This window comes from Phyllobates terribilis, unplaced genomic scaffold (assembly GCF_046119375.1).
Source record: "Phyllobates terribilis strain yellow unplaced genomic scaffold, ASM4611937v1 Scaffold_170__1_contigs__length_4071412, whole genome shotgun sequence".
NCBI classification, from domain to species: domain Eukaryota; kingdom Metazoa; phylum Chordata; class Amphibia; order Anura; family Dendrobatidae; genus Phyllobates; species Phyllobates terribilis.
Genome location: NW_027362930.1, coordinates 2,335,745 through 2,351,313, shown reverse-complemented (window position 1 = coordinate 2,351,313; position 15,569 = coordinate 2,335,745). Strand labels below are relative to the sequence as shown.

The 15,569-nt window shown below is 45.6% G+C and overlaps 11 non-coding genes and 1 pseudogene across 11 annotated transcripts; all 12 read right to left on the bottom strand.

Annotated features, from left to right (window-relative positions):
- Positions 1–1,112: 1,112 nt before the first annotated feature.
- On the bottom strand, positions 1,113–1,303 carry LOC141211403 (U2 spliceosomal RNA). The gene has a single exon (XR_012281378.1). It is a non-coding gene; the product is annotated as a U2 spliceosomal RNA (small nuclear RNA).
- Positions 1,304–2,418: 1,115 nt separating this feature from the next.
- LOC141211402 (U2 spliceosomal RNA) lies at positions 2,419–2,609 on the bottom strand. The gene has a single exon (XR_012281377.1). It is a non-coding gene; the product is annotated as a U2 spliceosomal RNA (small nuclear RNA).
- A 1,115-nt stretch (positions 2,610–3,724) lies between these two features.
- Positions 3,725–3,915, bottom strand: LOC141211401 (U2 spliceosomal RNA). Its single transcript, XR_012281376.1, has one exon. It is a non-coding gene; the product is annotated as a U2 spliceosomal RNA (small nuclear RNA).
- A 1,114-nt stretch (positions 3,916–5,029) lies between these two features.
- Positions 5,030–5,215, bottom strand: LOC141211788 (U2 spliceosomal RNA). Its single transcript, XR_012281705.1, has one exon. It is a non-coding gene; the product is annotated as a U2 spliceosomal RNA (small nuclear RNA).
- Positions 5,216–6,014: 799 nt separating this feature from the next.
- LOC141211858 (U2 spliceosomal RNA) lies at positions 6,015–6,106 on the bottom strand (annotated as a pseudogene).
- A 1,115-nt stretch (positions 6,107–7,221) lies between these two features.
- On the bottom strand, positions 7,222–7,412 carry LOC141211400 (U2 spliceosomal RNA). The gene has a single exon (XR_012281375.1). It is a non-coding gene; the product is annotated as a U2 spliceosomal RNA (small nuclear RNA).
- A 1,115-nt stretch (positions 7,413–8,527) lies between these two features.
- Positions 8,528–8,718, bottom strand: LOC141211398 (U2 spliceosomal RNA). Its single transcript, XR_012281373.1, has one exon. It is a non-coding gene; the product is annotated as a U2 spliceosomal RNA (small nuclear RNA).
- A 1,115-nt stretch (positions 8,719–9,833) lies between these two features.
- LOC141211397 (U2 spliceosomal RNA) lies at positions 9,834–10,024 on the bottom strand. Its single transcript, XR_012281372.1, has one exon. It is a non-coding gene; the product is annotated as a U2 spliceosomal RNA (small nuclear RNA).
- Positions 10,025–11,138: 1,114 nt separating this feature from the next.
- Positions 11,139–11,329, bottom strand: LOC141211396 (U2 spliceosomal RNA). The gene has a single exon (XR_012281371.1). It is a non-coding gene; the product is annotated as a U2 spliceosomal RNA (small nuclear RNA).
- A 1,115-nt stretch (positions 11,330–12,444) lies between these two features.
- Positions 12,445–12,635, bottom strand: LOC141211395 (U2 spliceosomal RNA). The gene has a single exon (XR_012281370.1). It is a non-coding gene; the product is annotated as a U2 spliceosomal RNA (small nuclear RNA).
- Positions 12,636–13,750: 1,115 nt separating this feature from the next.
- On the bottom strand, positions 13,751–13,941 carry LOC141211394 (U2 spliceosomal RNA). Its single transcript, XR_012281369.1, has one exon. It is a non-coding gene; the product is annotated as a U2 spliceosomal RNA (small nuclear RNA).
- Positions 13,942–15,056: 1,115 nt separating this feature from the next.
- LOC141211593 (U2 spliceosomal RNA) lies at positions 15,057–15,238 on the bottom strand. The gene has a single exon (XR_012281562.1). It is a non-coding gene; the product is annotated as a U2 spliceosomal RNA (small nuclear RNA).
- Between the last annotated feature and the right edge of the window lie 331 nt (positions 15,239–15,569).

The following is a 15,569-nucleotide window of genomic DNA, read 5'->3' as shown; positions in this document are numbered from 1 at the left end:
CAGAATTGGTTTCAAACTACGGAGCCACCCAAGGATCCTGAAAAGTCCATTTGTGGAGATGAGCTCCTGGACTCCCGTTAAGAAGACATGTTGTCAACCTCTAGATCCCTTACATGCCTGCACTTTTCGGCTTGCTGCTGCTGCAATCCACGCGTTTTAGATCTGCATAACTCCACCTCTTTAAACACAGCACCTTCACCCCCTGCTGTTCCCACCCGCCTCAACACCGTTGGAAGGGAGGAGAACCAATTAAGGCGGGGGGTGGGGTGGAACGAGCAGCTGTCTACCCTTAGCAGGAGGGCTCCTGATTACATACCTCTCCTGCTGCTGCTGCTGCTGGCTGTCCAGCAGCAGACTGAAGGTGGCTGCTGCTGTGCACAGGTATATAAAGGCTCAGAGCCTATTATGACACGCGCAGCCAGCGTTCCATTGCCACATTCCATCTACTGCAGGCAGGATACCTGGCTGGCTGAATGTCGCTGAGAAGCTCACAGAGACCGCCATAAGCAACAGTTTAACAGAATGCCACAGACTAATCAACCAAACTTTTTGGGTTGGGTTCTCTTTTATAGTCTGCAGGCATTAAATGAAAGAAGTCAGTGTTCCAGCAGAAGGAGACAACGTTTCAGAAAAGGCATTGTAGCAAACCAAAAAAGAAATTTTAAGCGCAGCAGAGTAACCAGCGCACATACCTGTTAGCTCAGGTGAGTTTAAAAGGCTGCTGTTGATAACAAGGGCATTTGCTAAATAGATGGTGTGTGTGCAACAATATACTGAAAGGTCAATTATATTGTGCAGCTTATCTCACCACCTGTAGTTATTTAGGTGAAAGCTCCAAAATGCTTGCCTAATATGTCTGTTTATCCAAAAGGAAGTAAAAAGGGAGAGCTAGAAAGATAGCATTGAATCACATTACATGGCAATGCAATGCACAGTTGCTGAAGTTGAACCAAAATGAGCTTGTAATCTGGCTTCTGCAACTTTGAACATGAAAAATCCAATGAGGAGAAGAAAAGCAAAGCCAAAGAGTCCATCCCAAAATCCGACAAACAAGCAAAATGAACAAAAAACATTGAATTCAATTCTTTCTGATTTTAGAAACTGCATTAAAGAAGGGGTGCACCGGTCCTGGAGATACTGCAATACCAGGTCAATGCGTGGAGTGGACAGAGCAAGCTCTTTTTCCATCTCCCTGTTCTAAAAATCCATTTAATATATGGTCCCCAGATAGGGGACGTATCAGATATTAAACTGATAAGAACAGATACTACACTTGATCTTAGCCAAAAGGCCGAGAAGCGATAACCAGAATTGGTTTCAAACTACGGAGCCACCCAAGGATCCTGAAAAGTCCATTTGTGGAGATGAGCTCCTGGACTCCCGTTAAGAAGACATGTTGTCAACCTCTAGATCCCTTACATGCCTGCACTTTTCGGCTTGCTGCTGCTGCAATCCACGCGTTTTAGATCTGCATAACTCCACCTCTTTAAACACAGCACCTTCACCCCCTGCTGTTCCCACCCGCCTCAACACCGTTGGAAGGGAGGAGAACCAATTAAGGCGGGGGGTGGGGTGGAACGAGCAGCTGTCTACCCTTAGCAGGAGGGCTCCTGATTACATACCTCTCCTGCTGCTGCTGCTGCTGGCTGTCCAGCAGCAGACTGAAGGTGGCTGCTGCTGTGCACAGGTATATAAAGGCTCAGAGCCTATTATGACACGCGCAGCCAGCGTTCCATTGCCACATTCCATCTACTGCAGGCAGGATACCTGGCTGGCTGAATGTCGCTGAGAAGCTCACAGAGACCGCCATAAGCAACAGTTTAACAGAATGCCACAGACTAATCAACCAAACTTTTTGGGTTGGGTTCTCTTTTATAGTCTGCAGGCATTAAATGAAAGAAGTCAGTGTTCCAGCAGAAGGAGACAACGTTTCAGAAAAGGCATTGTAGCAAACCAAAAAAGAAATTTTAAGCGCAGCAGAGTAACCAGCGCACATACCTGTTAGCTCAGGTGAGTTTAAAAGGCTGCTGTTGATAACAAGGGCATTTGCTAAATAGATGGTGTGTGTGCAACAATATACTGAAAGGTCAATTATATTGTGCAGCTTATCTCACCACCTGTAGTTATTTAGGTGAAAGCTCCAAAATGCTTGCCTAATATGTCTGTTTATCCAAAAGGAAGTAAAAAGGGAGAGCTAGAAAGATAGCATTGCATCACATTACATGGCAATGCAATGCACAGTTGCTGAAGTTGAACCAAAATGAGCTTGTAATCTGGCTTCTGCAACTTTGAACATGAAAAATCCAATGAAGAGAAGAAAAGCAAAGCCAAAGAGTCCATCCCAAAATCCGACAAACAAGCAAAATGAACAAAAAACATTGAATTCAATTCTTTCTGATTTTAGAAACTGCATTAAAGAAGGGGTGCACCGGTCCTGGAGATACTGCAATACCAGGTCAATGCGTGGAGTGGACAGAGCAAGCTCTTTTTCCATCTCCCTGTTCTAAAAATCCATTTAATATATGGTCCCCAGATAGGGGACGTATCAGATATTAAACTGATAAGAACAGATACTACACTTGATCTTAGCCAAAAGGCCGAGAAGCGATAACCAGAATTGGTTTCAAACTACGGAGCCACCCAAGGATCCTGAAAAGTCCATTTGTGGAGATGAGCTCCTGGACTCCCGTTAAGAAGACATGTTGTCAACCTCTAGATCCCTTACATGCCTGCACTTTTCGGCTTGCTGCTGCTGCAATCCACGCGTTTTAGATCTGCATAACTCCACCTCTTTAAACACAGCACCTTCACCCCCTGCTGTTCCCACCCGCCTCAACACCGTTGGAAGGGAGGAGAACCAATTAAGGCGGGGGGTGGGGTGGAACGAGCAGCTGTCTACCCTTAGCAGGAGGGCTCCTGATTACATACCTCTCCTGCTGCTGCTGCTGCTGGCTGTCCAGCAGCAGACTGAAGGTGGCTGCTGCTGTGCACAGGTATATAAAGGCTCAGAGCCTATTATGACACGCGCAGCCAGCGTTCCATTGCCACATTCCATCTACTGCAGGCAGGATACCTGGCTGGCTGAATGTCGCTGAGAAGCTCACAGAGACCGCCATAAGCAACAGTTTAACAGAATGCCACAGACTAATCAACCAAACTTTTTGGGTTGGGTTCTCTTTTATAGTCTGCAGGCATTAAATGAAAGAAGCCAGTGTTCCAGCAGAAGGAGACAACGTTTCAGAAAAGGCATTGTAGCAAACCAAAAAAGAAATTTTAAGCGCAGCAGAGTAACCAGCGCACATACCTGTTAGCTCAGGTGAGTTTAAAAGGCTGCTGTTGATAACAAGGGCATTTGCTAAATAGATGGTGTGTGTGCAACAATATACTGAAAGGTCAATTATATTGTGCAGCTTATCTCACCACCTGTAGTTATTTAGGTGAAAGCTCCAAAATGCTTGCCTAATATGTCTGTTTATCCAAAAGGAAGTAAAAAGGGAGAGCTAGAAAGATAGCATTGCATCACATTACATGGCAATGCAATGCACAGTTGCTGAAGTTGAACCAAAATGAGCTTGTAATCTGGCTTCTGCAACTTTGAACATGAAAAATCCAATGAGGAGAAGAAAAGCAAAGCCAAAGAGTCCATCCCAAAATCCGACAAACAAGCAAAATGAACAAAAAACATTGAATTCAATTCTTTCTGATTTTAGAAACTGCATTAAAGAAGGGGTGCACCGGTCCTGGAGATACTGCAATACCAGGTCAATGCGTGGAGTGGACAGAGCAAGCTCTTTTTCCATCTCCCTGTTCTAAAAATCCATTTAATATATGGTCCCCAGATAGGGGACGTATCAGATATTAAACTGATAAGAACAGATACTACACTTGATCTTAGCCAAAAGGCCGAGAAGCGATAACCAGAATTGGTTTCAAACTACGGAGCCACCCAAGGATCCTGAAAAGTCCATTTGTGGAGATGAGCTCCTGGACTCCCGTTAAGAAGACATGTTGTCAACCTCTAGATCCCTTACATGCCTGCACTTTTCGGCTTGCTGCTGCTGCAATCCACGCGTTTTAGATCTGCTAACTCCACCTCTTTAAACACAGCACCTTCACCCCCTGCTGTTCCCACCCGCCTCAACACCGTTGGAAGGGAGGAGAACCAATTAAGGCGGGGGGTGGGGTGGAACGAGCAGCTGTCTACCCTTAGCAGGAGGGCTCCTGATTACATACCTCTCCTGCTGCTGCTGCTGCTGGCTGTCCAGCAGCAGACTGAAGGTGGCTGCTGCTGTGCACAGGTATATAAAGGCTCAGAGCCTATTATGACACGCGCAGCCAGCGTTCCATTGCCACATTCCATCTACTGCAGGCAGGATACCTGGCTGGCTGAATGTCGCTGAGAAGCTCACAGAGACCGCCATAAGCAACAGTTTAACAGAATGCCACAGACTAATCAACCAAACTTTTTGGGTTGGGTTCTCTTTTATAGTCTGCAGGCATTAAATGAAAGAAGTCAGTGTTCCAGCAGAAGGAGACAACGTTTCAGAAAAGGCATTGTAGCAAACCAAAAAAGAAATTTTAAGCGCAGCAGAGTAACCAGCGCACATACCTGTTAGCTCAGGTGAGTTTAAAAGGCTGCTGTTGATAACAAGGGCATTTGCTAAATAGATGGTGTGTGTGCAACAATATACTGAAAGGTCAATTATATTGTGCAGCTTATCTCACCACCTGTAGTTATTTAGGTGAAAGCTCCAAAATGCTTGCCTAATATGTCTGTTTATCCAAAAGGAAGTAAAAAGGGAGAGCTAGAAAGATAGCATTGCATCACATTACATGGCAATGCAATGCACAGTTGCTGAAGTTGAACCAAAATGAGCTTGTAATCTGGCTTCTGCAACTTTGAACATGAAAAATCCAATGAGGAGAAGAAAAGCAAAGCCAAAGAGTCCATCCCAAAATCCGACAAACAAGCAAAATGAACAAAAAACATTGAATTCAATTCTTTCTGATTTTAGAAACTGCATTAAAGAAGGGGTGCACCGGTCCTGGAGATACTGCAATACCAGGTCAATGCGTGGAGTGGACAGAGCAAGCTCTTTTTCCATCTCCCTGTTCTAAAAATCCATTTAATATGTGGTCCCCAGATAGGGGACGTATCAGATATTAAACTGATAAGAACAGATTTTTTTTTTTTTTTTTTTATCGAAAGCCCGAATTCGTGTACAAAACCCGAGTGCGCTTAAAAAAGTGACAAGTGCCACAAAAAAAAGTGCACTAGGATGCTGGTCTTCTTGAAACCCTCTCCAAAAGGAGAAGGGTCCCCCAAACCATTCCCCGTCCCTCCGAGCCAGAAGGCCACAGCGAGGAACAGGGACAAATAGCCACCTCCAGCCGGAGCCAGAGGCGACCCAATCTTACCCCCAATACCTGCCCGATTTCTCACCCGAGCAAGGCACTGGGAGCCAAAGACTGTGCTCCCCTCCCGGAAGAGGGGAGCCAACAACGCTCTCCTCCCGAAAGAGGAGAGCCAGTGGGGTTCAGGGGGGAGCGGAACCTGATGGCCACACACTCCCCCCCTAGACCTGCCAAGAGAGGAACCCGTAAGGGAACCGCATCCCGACAAAATCCTAGTAAGGACGTGGACACACGTGAAAAAGTGGACACACAGTGACAAAAAAAAATTAAATAAATAGTGAAGGTTTCACAGTATAATACTGCCCGGACCTTCGACCGGGAATTGAAAAATTCCCCATCCTAAGGCCAGAAGGCCCGGAATAAGGGTGTGTGTGAAGAAAGAAATATTGAAGTGCTAGTGCAAATGTGCCATAAACTCAAGTGGGGTTCCCAATCCCAGTGAGTTAAGGCACCCCAGGGTCACCACTCCTGGGGCACTTCACACTTCGGGCTTTCGATCTTCCCCGGCCCAATGGCGTCGATCCTGGGGGGCCATGCTTTCCACCAGATCACTATATTAGCCACCTGACGTACTAACAAGCGCCTAAACCCCAGTGTGCATAATGTATCAATCTACTAGGGCGGCCAACATCCAAAACCGCCTTTTCGAAAGATACTACACTTGATCTTAGCCAAAAGGCCGAGAAGCGATAACCAGAATTGGTTTCAAACTACGGAGCCACCCAAGGATCCTGAAAAGTCCATTTGTGGAGATGAGCTCCTGGACTCCCGTTAAGAAGACATGTTGTCAACCTCTAGATCCCTTACATGCCTGCACTTTTCGGCTTGCTGCTGCTGCAATCCACGCGTTTTAGATCTGCATAACTCCACCTCTTTAAACACAGCACCTTCACCCCCTGCTGTTCCCACCCGCCTCAACACCGTTGGAAGGGAGGAGAACCAATTAAGGCAGGGGGTGGGGTGGAACGAGCAGCTGTCTACCCTTAGCAGGAGGGCTCCTGATTACATACCTCTCCTGCTGCTGCTGCTGCTGGCTGTCCAGCAGCAGACTGAAGGTGGCTGCTGCTGTGCACAGGTATATAAAGGCTCAGAGCCTATTATGACACGCGCAGCCAGCGTTCCATTGCCACATTCCATCTACTGCAGGCAGGATACCTGGCTGGCTGAATGTCGCTGAGAAGCTCACAGAGACCGCCATAAGCAACAGTTTAACAGAATGCCACAGACTAATCAACCAAACTTTTTGGGTTGGGTTCTCTTTTATAGTCTGCAGGCATTAAATGAAAGAAGTCAGTGTTCCAGCAGAAGGAGACAACGTTTCAGAAAAGGCATTGTAGCAAACCAAAAAAGAAATTTTAAGCGCAGCAGAGTAACCAGCGCACATACCTGTTAGCTCAGGTGAGTTTAAAAGGCTGCTGTTGATAACAAGGGCATTTGCTAAATAGATGGTGTGTGTGCAACAATATACTGAAAGGTCAATTATATTGTGCAGCTTATCTCACCACCTGTAGTTATTTAGGTGAAAGCTCCAAAATGCTTGCCTAATATGTCTGTTTATCCAAAAGGAAGTAAAAAGGGAGAGCTAGAAAGATAGCATTGCATCACATTACATGGCAATGGAATGCACAGTTGCTGAAGTTGAACCAAAATGAGCTTGTAATCTGGCTTCTGCAACTTTGAACATGAAAAATCCAATGAGGAGAAGAAAAGCAAAGCCAAAGAGTCCATCCCAAAATCTGACAAACAAGCAAAATGAACAAAAAACATTGAATTCAATTCTTTCTGATTTTAGAAACTGCATTAAAGAAGGGGTGCACCGGTCCTGGAGATACTGCAATACCAGGTCAATGCGTGGAGTGGACAGAGCAAGCTCTTTTTCCATCTCCCTGTTCTAAAAATCCATTTAATATATGGTCCCCAGATAGGGGACGTATCAGATATTAAACTGATAAGAACAGATACTACACTTGATCTTAGCCAAAAGGCCGAGAAGCGATAACCAGAATTGGTTTCAAACTACGGAGCCACCCAAGGATCCTGAAAAGTCCATTTGTGGAGATGAGCTCCTGGACTCCCGTTAAGAAGACATGTTGTCAACCTCTAGATCCCTTACATGCCTGCACTTTTCGGCTTGCTGCTGCTGCAATCCACGCGTTTTAGATCTGCATAACTCCACCTCTTTAAACACAGCACCTTCACCCCCTGCTGTTCCCACCCGCCTCAACACCGTTGGAAGGGAGGAGAACCAATTAAGGCGGGGGGTGGGGTGGAACGAGCAGCTGTCTACCCTTAGCAGGAGGGCTCCTGATTACATACCTCTCCTGCTGCTGCTGCTGCTGGCTGTCCAGCAGCAGACTGAAGGTGGCTGCTGCTGTGCACAGGTATATAAAGGCTCAGAGCCTATTATGACACGCGCAGCCAGCATTCCATTGCCACATTCCATCTACTGCAGGCAGGATACCTGGCTGGCTGAATGTCGCTGAGAAGCTCACAGAGACCGCCATAAGCAACAGTTTAACAGAATGCCACAGACTAATCAACCAAACTTTTTGGGTTGGGTTCTCTTTTATAGTCTGCAGGCATTAAATGAAAGAAGTCAGTGTTCCAGCAGAAGGAGACAACGTTTCAGAAAAGGCATTGTAGCAAACCAAAAAAGAAATTTTACGCGCAGCAGAGTAACCAGCGCACATACCTGTTAGCTCAGGTGAGTTTAAAAGGCTGCTGTTGATAACAAGGGCATTTGCTAAATAGATGGTGTGTGTGCAACAATATACTGAAAGGTCAATTATATTGTGCAGCTTATCTCACCACCTGTAGTTATTTAGGTGAAAGCTCCAAAATGCTTGCCTAATATGTCTGTTTATCCAAAAGGAAGTAAAAAGGGAGAGCTAGAAAGATAGCATTGCATCACATTACATGGCAATGGAATGCACAGTTGCTGAAGTTGAACCAAAATGAGCTTGTAATCTGGCTTCTGCAACTTTGAACATGAAAAATCCAATGAGGAGAAGAAAAGCAAAGCCAAAGAGTCCATCCCAAAATCCGACAAACAAGCAAAATGAACAAAAAACATTGAATTCAATTCTTTCTGATTTTAGAAACTGCATTAAAGAAGGGGTGCACCGGTCCTGGAGATACTGCAATACCAGGTCAATGCGTGGAGTGGACAGAGCAAGCTCTTTTTCCATCTCCCTGTTCTAAAAATCCATTTAATATATGGTCCCCAGATAGGGGACGTATCAGATATTAAACTGATAAGAACAGATACTACACTTGATCTTAGCCAAAAGGCCGAGAAGCGATAACCAGAATTGGTTTCAAACTACGGAGCCACCCAAGGATCCTGAAAAGTCCATTTGTGGAGATGAGCTCCTGGACTCCCGTTAAGAAGACATGTTGTCAACCTCTAGATCCCTTACATGCCTGCACTTTTCGGCTTGCTGCTGCTGCAATCCACGCGTTTTAGATCTGCATAACTCCACCTCTTTAAACACAGCACCTTCACCCCCTGCTGTTCCCACCCGCCTCAACACCGTTGGAAGGGAGGAGAACCAATTAAGGCGGGGGGTGGGGTGGAACGAGCAGCTGTCTACCCTTAGCAGGAGGGCTCCTGATTACATACCTCTCCTGCTGCTGCTGCTGCTGGCTGTCCAGCAGCAGACTGAAGGTGGCTGCTGCTGTGCACAGGTATATAAAGGCTCAGAGCCTATTATGACACGCGCAGCCAGCGTTCCATTGCCACATTCCATCTACTGCAGGCAGGATACCTGGCTGGCTGAATGTCGCTGAGAAGCTCACAGAGACCGCCATAAGCAACAGTTTAACAGAATGCCACAGACTAATCAACCAAACTTTTTGGGTTGGGTTCTCTTTTATAGTCTGCAGGCATTAAATGAAAGAAGTCAGTGTTCCAGCAGAAGGAGACAACGTTTCAGAAAAGGCATTGTAGCAAACCAAAAAAGAAATTTTAAGCGCAGCAGAGTAACCAGCGCACATACCTGTTAGCTCAGGTGAGTTTAAAAGGCTGCTGTTGATAACAAGGGCATTTGCTAAATAGATGGTGTGTGTGCAACAATATACTGAAAGGTCAATTATATTGTGCAGCTTATCTCACCACCTGTAGTTATTTAGGTGAAAGCTCCAAAATGCTTGCCTAATATGTCTGTTTATCCAAAAGGAAGTAAAAAGGGAGAGCTAGAAAGATAGCATTGCATCACATTACATGGCAATGCAATGCACAGTTGCTGAAGGTGAACCAAAATGAGCTTGTAATCTGGCTTCTGCAACTTTGAACATGAAAAATCCAATGAAGAGAAGAAAAGCAAAGCCAAAGAGTCCATCCCAAAATCCGACAAACAAGCAAAATGAACAAAAAACATTGAATTCAATTCTTTCTGATTTTAGAAACTGCATTAAAGAAGGGGTGCACCGGTCCTGGAGATACTGCAATACCAGGTCAATGCGTGGAGTGGACAGAGCAAGCTCTTTTTCCATCTCCCTGTTCTAAAAATCCATTTAATATATGGTCCCCAGATAGGGGACGTATCAGATATTAAACTGATAAGAACAGATACTACACTTGATCTTAGCCAAAAGGCCGAGAAGCGATAACCAGAATTGGTTTCAAACTACGGAGCCACCCAAGGATCCTGAAAAGTCCATTTGTGGAGATGAGCTCCTGGACTCCCGTTAAGAAGACATGTTGTCAACCTCTAGATCCCTTACATGCCTGCACTTTTCGGCTTGCTGCTGCTGCAATCCACGCGTTTTAGATCTGCATAACTCCACCTCTTTAAACACAGCACCTTCACCCCCTGCTGTTCCCACCCGCCTCAACACCGTTGGAAGGGAGGAGAACCAATTAAGGCGGGGGGTGGGGTGGAACGAGCAGCTGTCTACCCTTAGCAGGAGGGCTCCTGATTACATACCTCTCCTGCTGCTGCTGCTGCTGGCTGTCCAGCAGCAGACTGAAGGTGGCTGCTGCTGTGCTCAGGTATATAAAGGCTCAGAGCCTATTATGACACGCGCAGCCAGCGTTCCATTGCCACATTCCATCTACTGCAGGCAGGATACCTGGCTGGCTGAATGTCGCTGAGAACCTCACAGAGACCGCCATAAGCAACAGTTTAACAGAATGCCACAGACTAATCAACCAAACTTTTTGGGTTGGGTTCTCTTTTATAGTCTGCAGGCATTAAATGAAAGAAGTCAGTGTTCCAGCAGAAGGAGACAACGTTTCAGAAAAGGCATTGTAGCAAACCAAAAAAGAAATTTTAAGCGCAGCAGAGTAACCAGCGCACATACCTGTTAGCTCAGGTGAGTTTAAAAGGCTGCTGTTGATAACAAGGGCATTTGCTAAATAGATGGTGTGTGTGCAACAATATACTGAAAGGTCAATTATATTGTGCAGCTTATCTCACCACCTGTAGTTATTTAGGTGAAAGCTCCAAAATGCTTGCCTAATATGTCTGTTTATCCAAAAGGAAGTAAAATGGAGAGCTAGAAAGATAGCATTGCATCACATTACATGGCAATGCAATGCACAGTTGCTGAAGTTGAACCAAAATGAGCTTGTAATCTGGCTTCTGCAACTTTGAACATGAAAAATCCAATGAGGAGAAGAAAAGCAAAGCCAAAGAGTCCATCCCAAAATCCGACAAACAAGCAAAATGAACAAAAAACATTGAATTCAATTCTTTCTGATTTTAGAAACTGCATTAAAGAAGGGGTGCACCGGTCCTGGAGATACTGCAATACCAGGTCAATGCGTGGAGTGGACAGAGCAAGCTCTTTTTCCATCTCCCTGTTCTAAAAATCCATTTAATATATGGTCCCCAGATAGGGGACGTATCAGATATTAAACTGATAAGAACAGATACTACACTTGATCTTAGCCAAAAGGCCGAGAAGCGATAACCAGAATTGGTTTCAAACTACGGAGCCACCCAAGGATCCTGAAAAGTCCATTTGTGGAGATGAGCTCCTGGACTCCCGTTAAGAAGACATGTTGTCAACCTCTAGATCCCTTACATGCCTGCACTTTTCGGCTTGCTGCTGCTGCAATCCACGCGTTTTAGATCTGCATAACTCCACCTCTTTAAACACAGCACCTTCACCCCCTGCTGTTCCCACCCGCCTCAACACCGTTGGAAGGGAGGAGAACCAATTAAGGCGGGGGGTGGGGTGGAACGAGCAGCTGTCTACCCTTAGCAGGAGGGCTCCTGATTACATACCTCTCCTGCTGCTGCTGCTGCTGGCTGTCCAGCAGCAGACTGAAGGTGGCTGCTGCTGTGCACAGGTATATAAAGGCTCAGAGCCTATTATGACACGCGCAGCCAGCGTTCCATTGCCACATTCCATCTACTGCAGGCAGGATACCTGGCTGGCTGAATGTCGCTGAGAAGCTCACAGAGACCGCCATAAGCAACAGTTTAACAGAATGCCACAGACTAATCAACCAAACTTTTTGGGTTGGGTTCTCTTTTATAGTCTGCAGGCATTAAATGAAAGAAGTCAGTGTTCCAGCAGAAGGAGACAACGTTTCAGAAAAGGCATTGTAGCAAACCAAAAAAGAAATTTTAAGCGCAGCAGAGTAACCAGCGCACATACCTGTTAGCTCAGGTGAGTTTAAAAGGCTGCTGTTGATAACAAGGGCATTTGCTAAATAGATGGTGTGTGTGCAACAATATACTGAAAGGTCAATTATATTGTGCAGCTTATCTCACCACCTGTAGTTATTTAGGTGAAAGCTCCAAAATGCTTGCCTAATATGTCTGTTTATCCAAAAGGAAGTAAAAAGGGAGAGCTAGAAAGATAGCATTGCATCACATTACATGGCAATGCAATGCACAGTTGCTGAAGTTGAACCAAAATGAGCTTGTAATCTGGCTTCTGCAACTTTGAACATGAAAAATCCAATGAGGAGAAGAAAAGCAAAGCCAAAGAGTCCATCCCAAAATCCGACAAACAAGCAAAATGAACAAAAAACATTGAATTCAATTCTTTCTGATTTTAGAAACTGCATTAAAGAAGGGGTGCACCGGTCCTGGAGATACTGCAATACCAGGTCAATGCGTGGAGTGGACAGAGCAAGCTCTTTTTCCATCTCCCTGTTCTAAAAATCCATTTAATATATGGTCCCCAGATAGGGGACGTATCAGATATTAAACTGATAAGAACAGATACTACACTTGATCTTAGCCAAAAGGCCGAGAAGCGATAACCAGAATTGGTTTCAAACTACGGAGCCACCCAAGGATCCTGAAAAGTCCATTTGTGGAGATGAGCTCCTGGACTCCCGTTAAGAAGACATGTTGTCAACCTCTAGATCCCTTACATGCCTGCACTTTTCGGCTTGCTGCTGCTGCAATCCACGCGTTTTAGATCTGCATAACTCCACCTCTTTAAACACAGCACCTTCACCCCCTGCTGTTCCCACCCGCCTCAACACCGTTGGAAGGGAGGAGAACCAATTAAGGCGGGGGGTGGGGTGGAACGAGCAGCTGTCTACCCTTAGCAGGAGGGCTCCTGATTACATACCTCTCCTGCTGCTGCTGCTGCTGGCTGTCCAGCAGCAGACTGAAGGTGGCTGCTGCTGTGCACAGGTATATAAAGGCTCAGAGCCTATTATGACACGCGCAGCCAGCGTTCCATTGCCACATTCCATCTACTGCAGGCAGGATACCTGGCTGGCTGAATGTCGCTGAGAAGCTCACAGAGACCGCCATAAGCAACAGTTTAACAGAATGCCACAGACTAATCAACCAAACTTTTTGGGTTGGGTTCTCTTTTATAGTCTGCAGGCATTAAATGAAAGAAGTCAGTGTTCCAGCAGAAGGAGACAACGTTTCAGAAAAGGCATTGTAGCAAACCAAAAAAGAAATTTTAAGCGCAGCAGAGTAACCAGCGCACATACCTGTTAGCTCAGGTGAGTTTAAAAGGCTGCTGTTGATAACAAGGGCATTTGCTAAATAGATGGTGTGTGTGCAACAATATACTGAAAGGTCAATTATATTGTGCAGCTTATCTCACCACCTGTAGTTATTTAGGTGAAAGCTCCAAAATGCTTGCCTAATATGTCTGTTTATCCAAAAGGAAGTAAAAAGGGAGAGCTAGAAAGATAGCATTGCATCACATTACATGGCAATGCAATGCACAGTTGCTGAAGTTGAACCAAAATGAGCTTGTAATCTGGCTTCTGCAACTTTGAACATGAAAAATCCAATGAGGAGAAGAAAAGCAAAGCCAAAGAGTCCATCCCAAAATCCGACAAACAAGCAAAATGAACAAAAAACATTGAATTCAATTCTTTCTGATTTTAGAAACTGCATTAAAGAAGGGGTGCACCGGTCCTGGAGATACTGCAATACCAGGTCAATGCGTGGAGTGGACAGAGCAAGCTCTTTTTCCATCTCCCTGTTCTAAAAATCCATTTAATATATGGTCCCCAGATAGGGGACGTATCAGATATTAAACTGATAAGAACAGATACTACACTTGATCTTAGCCAAAAGGCCGAGAAGCGATAACCAGAATTGGTTTCAAACTACGGAGCCACCCAAGGATCCTGAAAAGTCCATTTGTGGAGATGAGCTCCTGGACTCCCGTTAAGAAGACATGTTGTCAACCTCTAGATCCCTTACATGCCTGCACTTTTCGGCTTGCTGCTGCTGCAATCCACGCGTTTTAGATCTGCATAACTCCACCTCTTTAAACACAGCACCTTCACCCCCTGCTGTTCCCACCCGCCTCAACACCGTTGGAAGGGAGGAGAACCAATTAAGGCGGGGGGTGGGGTGGAACGAGCAGCTGTCTACCCTTAGCAGGAGGGCTCCTGATTACATACCTCTCCTGCTGCTGCTGCTGCTGGCTGTCCAGCAGCAGACTGAAGGTGGCTGCTGCTGTGCACAGGTATATAAAGGCTCAGAGCCTATTATGACACGCGCAGCCAGCGTTCCATTGCCACATTCCATCTACTGCAGGCAGGATACCTGGCTGGCTGAATGTCGCTGAGAAGCTCACAGAGACCGCCATAAGCAACAGTTTAACAGAATGCCACAGACTAATCAACCAAACTTTTTGGGTTGGGTTCTCTTTTATAGTCTGCAGGCATTAAATGAAAGAAGTCAGTGTTCCAGCAGAAGGAGACAACGTTTCAGAAAAGGCATTGTAGCAAACCAAAAAAGAAATTTTAAGCGCAGCAGAGTAACCAGCGCACATACCTGTTAGCTCAGGTGAGTTTAAAAGGCTGCTGTTGATAACAAGGGCATTTGCTAAATAGATGGTGTGTGTGCAACAATATACTGAAAGGTCAATTATATTGTGCAGCTTATCTCACCACCTGTAGTTATTTAGGTGAAAGCTCCAAAATGCTTGCCTAATATGTCTGTTTATCCAAAAGGAAGTAAAAAGGGAGAGCTAGAAAGATAGCATTGCATCACATTACATGGCAATGCAATGCACAGTTGCTGAAGTTGAACCAAAATGAGCTTGTAATCTGGCTTCTGCAACTTTGAACATGAAAAATCCAATGAGGAGAAGAAAAGCAAAGCCAAAGAGTCCATCCCAAAATCCGACAAACAAGCAAAATGAACAAAAAACATTGAATTCAATTCTTTCTGATTTTAGAAACTGCATTAAAGAAGGGGTGCACCGGTCCTGGAGATACTGCAATACCAGGTCAATGCGTGGAGTGGACAGAGCAAGCTCTTTTTCCATCTCCCTGTTCTAAAAATCCATTTAATATATGGTCCCCAGATAGGGGACGTATCAGATATTAAACTGATAAGAACAGATTTTTTGATTGAAGCTGCATCCAAGGCACTGAAAAATGTCACCGAAGTCACACCAAAACAGCGCACGAGGCGAGGATTCATGTGGACCCTTCCCGTAGGAGAGGGTCCCCAATAAACCATCCTCATCCCTCCGAGCCAGAAGGCCACAGCGAGGGTCAGGGATCTCCGATGCTCTCCCTAGCCGAAGCCGGAGAAGAGCCGTTTTCGTGCTCCCAGCTTCCATCTAGGCTGCCACCCTAGTGGAGCTGGAGCCTGTGTTGGTTTCTCAGCCCAAAGCTGACCGGACCTCCGACCGGGTTTATAAAAATTCCCCTTCCTAGCCCGGAGGCCAGGAATAGGGGGGGTTGCTCAGAAAGTATG